Raw genomic sequence first — 11,178 nt, 5'->3', positions numbered from 1 at the left:
AGGTTGTGGAGTCTCCTTCACTGGAGACATTCAAAACCCACCTGGATGCGTTCCTATGTGATGTACTCTAGGTGACCCTGCTCTGGCAGGGAGGGTTGGACTAGATGATCTTTCAAGGTCCCTTCCAACACCTAGGATTCTATGATTCTATGAGTTCACGCTCTTTTCTTTTTTTTCCTTTTTTTTTTTTTTTTTTCTCTTTCTGTCCTGGTTTGAGCCAGGACAGAATCAATGTTCTTTCTTGTAATTTTAGTGATTAACCATGAGACTCTCTTCTTTTTTTTTTTTTTCCCCTTCTTTTTTTTTTTTTGTTTTCTTTTTATATTTCATTTTTTTCTAAATTGCCAATTAAAGCCATGAATTAGCTCAGTACTAAGGACAAAGTGTGCTAAGTGTCTACATTCTCCCATTAAACGTAGCTTGTTACAACTGCTGCAAAAGCTGTTGTCCTGATTTTTAGCTAGTGTACATAACTCACCCGTCTTAGTTTCCTGTCTTGTACCATAATAAATAACCCTGTGATTCAACTTTCTGTCCACCAGGACCCTCAGTTCCTTATATGATAAGCTGCTTTTCTTCCAGACTGTATTTGTGAAATTTCTGCAAGCTGTAACTTGCTGTACCTTGTTGGGTTTGGGTTATATTTTTTTTCCATGTTTGTTGATTCTTTTTGTTCAGTTTGTTTTGAGATTATTTGCTGGGTTTTTGTTTGTTTGTTTTCTTGACATAGTACTAAACATAAAGAGGTCTTTCTTGGTAAATGATTCCTGTTCCTGCAATTCAAGTAATACAATGTACTAAACATTTGCTGCAAAAGCTCCTTTAAAGAGTTTGCAGTTTGAGAATCAATTGCCCGTAGTTAGCTCAGCAGCAGTGCAAGCTTTGAGAAAGAATACAGAAAATGGGATATCCTCATTAGAATAAGTTTTACCAAGCGAGGTGAGCCCTTTGGAGGTAAAATGATTTGTTTTTTTTATGAACGGGTTCAATATCTGGATCGTCTTTTTCTGTTTGGAGTTTTTCTGATTTTTTTTACCGGAAACCAGAGTGGGCAAACATCATTGATATCCATGTATATTTCATGTGTGCTGATGCGATTATTCTGGCATGTCAGCAAGACATCTGAATGTACATTGAAGGGGAAGTAGGGAAGCCAAACAGAGGTGTACCTTCTTATATAATAGATGTATTGGAACAAGAGTGACTTTGAACATGTAGTGTATTGATAGAGGCCCCTATATATACTCAAAAGAATAATGTCTACTCATTACTTACCTTTCAGCATTCAAGGCACCACAATTTTTCTCAGTGTTGTGTAGTCTGAAATAACATGGAGCCAAAGATACATTTCAAGGGTGAGTACATTTTTGATTTGAATCACCCAAGTTAATGGACTGAAGGAGGCTTATATCTCATGACTGAAATAATGGTAATTATTTTTGTAGTCGTTTATTCTCATAACAATCTTTGTAGCAGCAATGTCCCAAGCTCACTTTTCTGTTCACACTCAAAAGATAATTTAGCTAATGAATCATAACAGATTGACTTCAAATTCATACTATATATGTTTCACAAACAAATCTGTTTTCTCTCTGTTTTATTATGCATGAAAATGATAGATGATTAAGCCATCCCAAATCCCCTTAATTTTTTTTTATTTTTTTTTTCTAGAAAGCGACTTTGGTTGTGTACATAAACAATGTACACAGTTAAGGTGTACTGCCATGTTACCAATAGTTGTATTGTTCTTTCTACCTAAATACAGAAGACAACTGAATCTGTTGAAGAACTGTGGAAGTAGACCAAGGCAAGTGAGATGTTAATTATTATATTTGTGTTCAATTAAAAAAATTCTTCTAATTTACCTGTGTTTATTTATGGTTATGTTATGCATTTCCTTTTCCTTGTTACCAGAGTGAAACTTGTTCTGCAACTTAAAAATTTATATAGATATCCCAATAATATAAATGCATTAATATTTTATTACCAGCCTAAATTACATCTTCTTTTCATACATAGAACATAAGAGATAATTCACGCATTTATCACTAATAAAATCAGTAATAGGTTTCATATCTAGCAATAGCCATATAATTATATTTTTAAAACTATTAAAAATGATAAATTTAGTTATAATGGGCTGCTATCAATGAAGATAATGAGCTGGCAGTTCCTCAGATTGTGTGCATATACTACTTGAACTCATAGTCTGTCAGGAGTTACAAAAGAAGGAAAGAAAAACATAACTGAGCATATTGATTTTACTTTACAAAATAATAATTCATTGCTTATATTTTTGCTTTAACATTTAGATACAAGATAAATCCCTTCCAGAGCTCACAAATAAAAATATTTCAGAGTCAATTTTAAAACAAGTTGCTCATCTTGGTTTTGAACTACATGCTTTTAATTGGAAAGGAAAGTATGAGTTTGTACTACATTTATAAATTAGAAATTATGACTAAAAGCTCTACCTGCTTAGACCCATAGGAAAAAAAAGTAAATAGAAACGGAGTTTCTAGCAGCCAAGAGGTAGGACTAAACCACAAGATAATGTTTTAAGAAATATGAAAAATTGTTTGCTCAAATTATCTCCAGAATTTGTATATCTTCTAGACCCCTAAATTAGACATGAATGTAAGCTTAGGATTCATACTTTGAAGATTTATTCTTGCATTATCTTTGTCATTTTTCATGGACAACTGGTTTATTATGTTTTTCACAGAGCTGAAGGAGCAATAATAGCAACACACCATTAAGTAGAAAAACTCTGACAAACATGTACATTGAAAGCTGTGTGTCAAAATTTACCTTACTTTTACGATTTTAGACAACATCTCCTTATTTTTTAGGCTATAAAACCTACTACAGTGTAACATGGCACTAGTGGGCTCTGAAGAAAAGCAGAATTTAGGACAACACATATTCTATTCTATTTCTAATGGTTAATCTATGTAGCAGGAAGCAGTTGACTGTTGGGGATCTTAGACGCACAATTCTCTACTCTTGTGGTATATAGATTTTATGTTCTTAGCTTTGATTTGACAATTTCACCCTGGGATATTACAAATCAAGTGATTGACCTGTAGAGAAGCAAACAGAATCAAACATTCTGCAATTCTGTGAATCATAGATGCATAGAATAGTGTGGGTTGGAAAGGACCTTTAAAGGTCATTTAGTCCAACCCACCTGTAGTAAGCAAGGACATGTTCAACTAGGCCCAGTTGCTCAGAGCCCCACGCAACCTGACCATGAATGTGTCCAGCTATGGGGCACCCACAACTTCTCTGGGCAATCTGCACCAGTGTTTCACCACATTCACAGTAAAAAAAATAAAATACCTTCTTTATATCTAGTCTAAATTGTCCCTCTTAGCTTAAAATCGTTATCCCTTGCCCCTTTTTGTATTGAAAGACTGCAGTAAGGTGTCCCCAGAGCCTTTTCTTCTCCAGGCTGGACAAGCCCAACTCTTTCAGTCTATCTTCGTAGGAGAGGTGCTTTATCCTAATCAGTTATTGTGCGCTTACTCTGGACTCTCTCCAACATGTCCATGTCCTTCTGGTGCTGAGGACTCCAGTACCCCCAAGTTGTTCTCCACAGGGCTGCCCTCAATCCCTTCATGCTCTAGTCTGTATTGATATCAGGGATTGTCTAGGTAGAGGATCTTGCACTTGGCCTCATGGAACCTTGTGAGGTCAAAATGGGCCCACTTCTCAAGCTTGTCAAGGTCCCTCTGGATGGCATTCTGTCCCTCAGGTGCGTCAACTGTACTGCTCAGCTTGTTGTCATCTGTGACCTTGCTGAAGGTGCATTCAATCCCACTGTCTATATCACTGATGAAGATACAGAACAGTACTCATTCCAGTATGGACCCCTGAGGGACATAATTTGTAACCACTCTCCAAATCAAGCCATTGACCACTGCATTCCAAATGAGCAGCACTACCATTGACTCCATGTCTCTCAAATGTAGACAGAAGGATGTTGTGGGGGACTGTGTCTAATCATAGAATCACAGAATCACAGGCATTACAGAAAGGCCTTAGAGAAATCTGGATAGGTGACATCTGTAAGCTCTTTCCTTAGCTGCTGATGTAGTGTGACAGATATTCTCAGCCCCCATTGATCACACAAGCAGCAGTTTGGTACAGGGTCCAAAGGTGGCAAAGGCCTGAGCAGTAGCCAGCCCAAGAAATCCCCTAGGAAACTCACAAAAGAACAGAACAACATGGTAAACACAGGTAAGTTGTGGCTACAAGGAATCTTGTGCATACCTCACACATTGCATGCAATTTGACAACCAGCCAACCACTTTATCCCACAAATATGACAGCCTAAGTGAGCCTTCTTTGAGCTTTCTCTGCTATGCAGTGCGGCTGTATCAACATGATCTCCCTTTCATCTAGGATATCCCTCAAATGTGCTTCTCAAAATAATTAGATCTTTTACCAATGACAGATCACTGGAGGAGCCAAATTTGAATTCTCCCTGGATAACAACTGGAATGCACACTAGTCAGCTTTCCCTGTCAACAGATATGCCTCTCGGAGTTAAGAAATATTAGCTGTTTAGTTTAAATGAATAAATTTTAAATTAAACTAATCACTAAGAGTTACAATATTGTGAGATTTAGTATGCTATTTGCTTAGCTTTACTTAGCATGAGTATCTAGATCTGCCGAAGCCTTAGGCCACAGCTGTAAATTTCCACCTAAATTTACTGAATGTGCATCTACTTAGTCAAAACAGGGCCTCCAGAGCCAGCATAAAAAAGAAGATGCAGAGGCTTTAAGGCAACAACCATAAACATCACGTGCAACTAGACAAAATAATGTCCAGTCTGAAGTCAATAATGGTGTTCAATGAGGAAAAAGAAGACCCCAGGCCTAAATATTAAAACTGAACCGAACCATTGTGTCTGTCCAGGTCATCCTGGAGGGTTGCTCTCCCTTCTGGTGTGTCAACCTCTCTACTCATCTTGGTGTCATCAAAAAAAATTCTTCAGGGCGCTCTTGATACCAACATCGAGGTCACTTATGAAGGTGTTAAACAGCATTTGGCCCAATATCGACCCCTGGGAGACTCCCCTTGTGACTGGTTGCCAGTTTGAGGAGGAACTATTTACTATCACCGTCTAGGTACTGTCTGTCATCCAGTTCCCCACCCACCTCACAGACCACTTGCAAAGGCCATAATCAGTCAGTTTCTCTAGGAGAAGGCTGTGGGGGACCATATCAAAAGCCTTGGACACACTGTCCACCACTCTCCCTGCATCAACCGACTGGGTTACTTTGTTATAGAAGGTGATCAGGTTTGTTGAGCACAATTTGCCCCTGGTAAATCCATGTTGGCTTTTCCCAATCATATTCCTCAATTGACTTGTGACTATCCCTGGGAGGATTTGCTCCATGATTTGCCAGGTATTGATGTGAGGCGAATGGGCCTATAATTACCTGGGTGCTCCTTTGGATCCTTCTTACAGATGAGGGTGACATTAGCCTTCCTCCAGTCTTTAGGGACATCTTCCTATCTCCATGACTCCCAAAGATTATGCAGAGTGGTCTCGCAGTGACATCAGCCAGCTCTCTCAACTCCCTAAATTAGATGCTGTCTGAACTCATCAATTTGTACGGGTCAAGCTCCTGTAATAGTTGACACATCAACTCTTCCTTCACTGGTGGCAGGTCTGTGTCAACCTGAAATTTTGTTTCTATGGCCTGGGACCCAACAGCACTGGGACAGAAGTAAAGAAAGTGTTGAGAACCTCTGCTTTTTCAGCATTGTTAGTGACTAGTTCACCACTCCTGTCTAATAGTGGGCTAATATTCCTCTGTTTCTGTTTGTTGTTAATATATCTGAAGGACCCTTTTCTGAATTTTTTTTACATTTCTGGCTAATTTCAGCTCAAGCTGAGCTCTTGCTTTCCTAACTGTACCTGTGCATACCCTAGCAAAGCACTTGTAATTTCCAGCTGGCAACAGTCCACTTTTCCACCTCTGATACATTTCCCTTTTGGTTGTAAGCAGACCCAGAATCTTGCAGTTAAGCCAAGGCAGTCTTCTGCTCAGTCTGCTTTCCTTGCCTTTAGAGGGCATGTACCAGTTTTATCTAGGAAAGTGGTCTTGAAAAACTCCCAGCATTCACCAGTTCCTTTACCCTCCATGGAAGCTTCCTAAAGGATCCCTTCCAACTGAGGCCTGAGCAAGGTGAAGGTTGCTCTTCTAAAATCTAAAACTTTTGTCCTGGAATTAACCTTCATTGCACTCAGCTGTATCCCAAACTCCACTATCTTGTGGTCACTGCAGCCAAATCTGTCATTAATCAAGACATTACAGAGCAGCTTTTCTTTGTTAGTGAGTAATAAGTCCAGCTGTGTCTCATTCCTGATTGGCACATACAACATTTGTGTGAGGAAGCAGTCTTCTACACATTTCAGGAACTTGATGGATGTCAGGTGAACTGCAGTGTTGTTCTTCCAGCAAATGTCTGGGTAGTTAAAGTCTCCCATAAAGACCAGGTTTTGTTGACTTGCAGCTTGCCTGAGCGACCCCAGTGTCACTTCATTGGTTGTCTCATCTTGGTTTGGGGGTTTGTAATAGATGCCTACTGTATGGTTTCCCTTGGAGACAACCCCTCTGATTTTGACACAGAGGGATTCAATAGGGCTACCATAATTACTATGGTTGACTTCTAGACATTCAAGGTTTTCCGTAACATTGAGCACAACTCCTCTACCTCTTCTCCCTTGCCTGACTTTACAAAATAACCTGTAGATATCTATCTCAATCCTTCAGTTGTGTGAAGATGACGAAAAGTGTATAAAAGTATAGGACCATCTAGGTGACAACTTATTCAGTGATCATATACTTCGGAAAATTATAAGAGGCAAAATACCTTTTTTTTTTTTTTTTTTTTTTAATGCTTCATATGATTTCTTATGCTTAAGTTCCATAATCATTGCTGATTAAGAATAGGTTGTACCAGCTTTTCTAACAAGCCAACAATTGTACCAATTAGTTCTACTAGAACAGAATTCTATTTATGGGTGCACTGAAACATGACAAGTATACTGTTTTGATATTCTGTGACTTAAATGTAGCATAAACACCCTTAAAAACACATCAGAGCAACATTCTGTGGATTAGTTGTGAACTCCTTTTTTCACCTGTGTTAGTCTTTACTAGAGATTGCCAGGAGAAATTTTGCTCTTAATGAAAGGAGACTTACCAATACATGTTAAAATACAAGATCTTTAATAGATGCTATTTCATCAGAAGACAAAGAGTTGTAGAATATTTTCATAAGAATCATTCTAGGAGTGAACAATCACACAGAAATAGCATGGCTATTTTACTCTAACAAATTTCTCCATGTCTCTAACATACATTTCTTTAAGGCCTAAACTATATGAACAATTAAATATAATTTAATTTATTTAGTAAATTAAATTGAAAAAATTAAAAAGAATATTCTGCTAGTTTAATTTTCAATAAATATATCTTTCATGATATCCACATAAAGACTGAAACTATAGGATTGTACAATTTTAATAATAAAAAAAGAATTTTAGTAGCCTTAAGCCAACCTTAAGGCACGATGAATTCTAGAAAAGAACCCAGAACTGAGACAGTGAATCACAGGGTTCCAGGTCAGAATCTCATTTTTGCCTCCAAGAACCTTAGACCCTTTTCTGGGCACTGGTAAGGCTTTCAGAAAGAGTCTCTCAATATACATCCTTATTCCAACCAGTTGACTGGTGATCAAGAAAAAGAAAATTGTAGCAGGGATATTGTGACTTTTTGGCTAATACTACTCCAGCCATCTAGCAACAAGGTACTTTTTCTATTGACTTTTAGTAATAACAGTGATCTCAATTCTGTTTTTTAGGGGTATGTTAATCTTAAGTATTATGAACAATCTCTTAGATTACTCATCTCAGGAAAGACCTAATTTCAAAAGCAGAAACTGAATGAGTGAATAATTTTCATGCAGCGTTTTTTGATTTAATTGCCTTATCTCCACAGGAAATTGTATTTTAGAGATCTAGATACCATCTAGCCTCTAATGTCTCTTTATTTATGGCTAGTTACACAGCCTTCAGCTTGTAGCTACTGCCAAAGAAACAATGTAATTATGAATACACTTTCCAAATGAGCATTTTTATTTATTATTATTTTTTTTATTATTATTTAGACAGCTCTGGTTAAGGAGCATGATCTACAATATCTGTCTATTTATCTATCACCAACTTATGACTGAGTATAATCTCATTGATTTCCTGGGAAAAGAGTGTTACAGAGACCTTTGTTTATGTCAGAAATGCATAGGAAAAAATAAACTATGTTATCTTCTTCTGATTCATAGTTTAATACTACTAGATCTTGTTTTAAAAATCAGACTATCCTAACAAACAGTTAATCAGGAAAGATATTCAGAGAGCTAGATATAGATAGAGATAGATACAGAGATACAGAGATATGGAGATACAGAGATATATCTTTCATGTATCCACACCTGGCAGCAATTAATATCTTCATGTATATATTGATATGTTTAACTAGTCTTGGTATGACAAATTGTTTTGACTTCTTAAAAAAAAAAAAAAAAAGTTTTAATTGTGATACGATTCATACCATTAATATAACAGTTATAAGTTACGAACTTTTCTCTATACTCTGTTAACATATGGCAGCCTGAGTATTGGTGAATTTGTGGTTGTGGAAACAAATTGCACATTATTACACAGCCTGAAAATAGATATGGCCCAGGGAAGCAAGTATTGTTTTTTCTCCAATTTAGACACTTACTTGCAAAACACCATGGATTTGTTTGTTTGTTTTTGGTTTATATTGTTTTGGGGGATTAAAGAATTAAGTAAGTGAAAAATACACAAGTAAAATAGCTAGGTATGAACTGGAGATTTATACAAAATTATTCAACAAATTATATCTGGAGTCTGAGATTTGTTAATACAATGAAGTGACATTTGACATCTAAAGTAGTGAAAATATTAAACTGTTTGAAGGTAGGAAAAAAGAAATAATAAAAATAACTGAAAATGAGGCTGAACAAAATAACTTTAGCATACACGATAATTCAATGCACTATTCTACTATCCACCAAAAAAAAACTCACAGGAGTAACTATTTCCCTTCACCCAGGGTATATTCAGTAGTGTCACGGGCCGGTACTGGGGGGGCTACCGGCTGTCAGGATGTTTCCGCCACTGCCCCCCCCAGTGTGGAGAGGTTTATGAATGAGCCCGAGGGTCACACGTGGCGTTCGCCTCTCTCAGAGGAACGGCCGCTGCGGGACCGTATCTGAGGGTAGATTAGAGTACCCTCCCACCACGCTCACGAATTGTTACTGAGACCAATGTTTAGTTTGTGAATTAATCGGTTTATTAAGGGTCAAGACAAACTCAGGGATCAAGGTTCAGGAGAGGTTGGCTAGGTATATATTGGAAAAGGGATTCAAAGGCACTACGGTCTATAAAAGGCACACTCCGAAGGAGAGGTGTAAATCAATGGAGTGAAAGGGTAGGAGTTGAGCTCAGTAAGAAAGTTAGAGTGTGTGTGTGTGTGTGTGTGTGTGTGTATGTACATTTACCCTCCTTCCGTAGTGCCGTTTCGGGATGCGTGACAGGCCAGTTATCATGACCCTTATGCTGTGTTCTTGCCGTGGATTATCTGGTAGGGCAAGAGGCCTGCTCATTCCGTCCTTGGCTGAATCAGTGAAAAGGCGCCACTCTTGGTTTGCTGACTTGAAAGGCATTTTGTGTTTAGTCTTATGTGGGGGGAAGAAGATGGACCGTTCCCCACAAGCAGTTCTAAGTCCAGATGTTCCTTTTAACAACTACCAAAAGAAATAAAATGGAGGAAAGGAGGAACACAGGAAACACCAAACCAGCATAAACCATGTGTGAATTCAATTAGCAGAGTTAGCATTACTCAGTTATCCTTCAACAATGACAGCTTGATTGAAGATATATTACAGTGAATCCTAAAGCATTGCACTTTCTAATTAAAGCTATAAATAATGTGCAAATATAATGTATTTTTTTAAGTTGTTTTACCTATAATTTTTTACAGTCTCATCACTCTCCTTGTAAGCAGAAAACCTGCTACTCCAGCCTTCTGATATCATTTTCAGTCTCCTGGGGGAGTGGGGAGAGTGGGGAAAAAAAAATTAAAAAAAAATTAGATGCTCTATCTTGCCTAGAGCTCCAAGGAATTTTGGCAGTAGCCTCATACTGAGATCTTCCCCAGTCAAAACTATCTGCAGGAAGCAAATATGTGAATACAAAAAAATGAAGTACCAAGAAACAAGGACAACATGGATGTTAAGGAAGGATGGAAGCCTCCCTGATGTAAACCATTTACAATTACATCCTTACATTTTTAATGGGCAGCTGAATTTTGCTGTGAGCTCTGAATTCCAGATTTCAGGCTTTTTATTACTATTATTATTACTATTACTAATTATTAGCATGTCTGTCAAGTGCTACAAGGTAATTTTCTTTCACACATCCTGAGCTCACATGTACTACCCTTGCTAAATTTCCTGGGCAATTTTCTAATAACAATGTCACGTTGTCAAAACTGGAGTGATAAAGAGGCTTTAGTGGGCATCTGACATCCAGCCAAGGTCAACCCACTATGTCTTTAAAGTTGAGGGAGAGAATTTAAACTTTCTGTAGGTGATAGAAAAGGCTTATAAAATAGAAGCAGCCAAAAGACATCACACATCTGTCTGGGAACAGTTCCTTGCATGAAAATGAACATTAGATGTCTGTGTATATTGGGGAAAACACTGTAGTATAAATTCGATGAATACCAAATGCAGAAGGTAGAGCAGGATGAGAGGATGTGGCATGACTAGAGGTTTTGGACCCCCAAACAATAACAAAAGCAGATACCATGGCACTCTGGTAATTTTAGACATTTAATTGTTTGATGAAAAATTCTATAACGTAAATAAAGTTAATAACATTTTCAGACATTCATAATTTCATATCAGTGGTAAATATCCGGGCTGAGAGAGGCTTTCTTTGATCTGTTTTTCATTCAGCAAAAGGAAATGGAGAGAACACTTATTTATGAGGCATCATTGTCTATTAGCATGTTTTTGGGACAAGTTAATGAGTGCTATAAGGCTAAGGCAGACAGGCTTAGAGAC

The sequence above is a fragment of the Chaetura pelagica genome, unplaced genomic scaffold, assembly GCF_000747805.2.
Source record: "Chaetura pelagica isolate M959 unplaced genomic scaffold, ChaPel_1.0 scaffold15, whole genome shotgun sequence".
NCBI lineage: Eukaryota > Metazoa > Chordata > Aves > Apodiformes > Apodidae > Chaetura > Chaetura pelagica.
Note: the sequence above shows the minus strand (reverse complement) of the source record.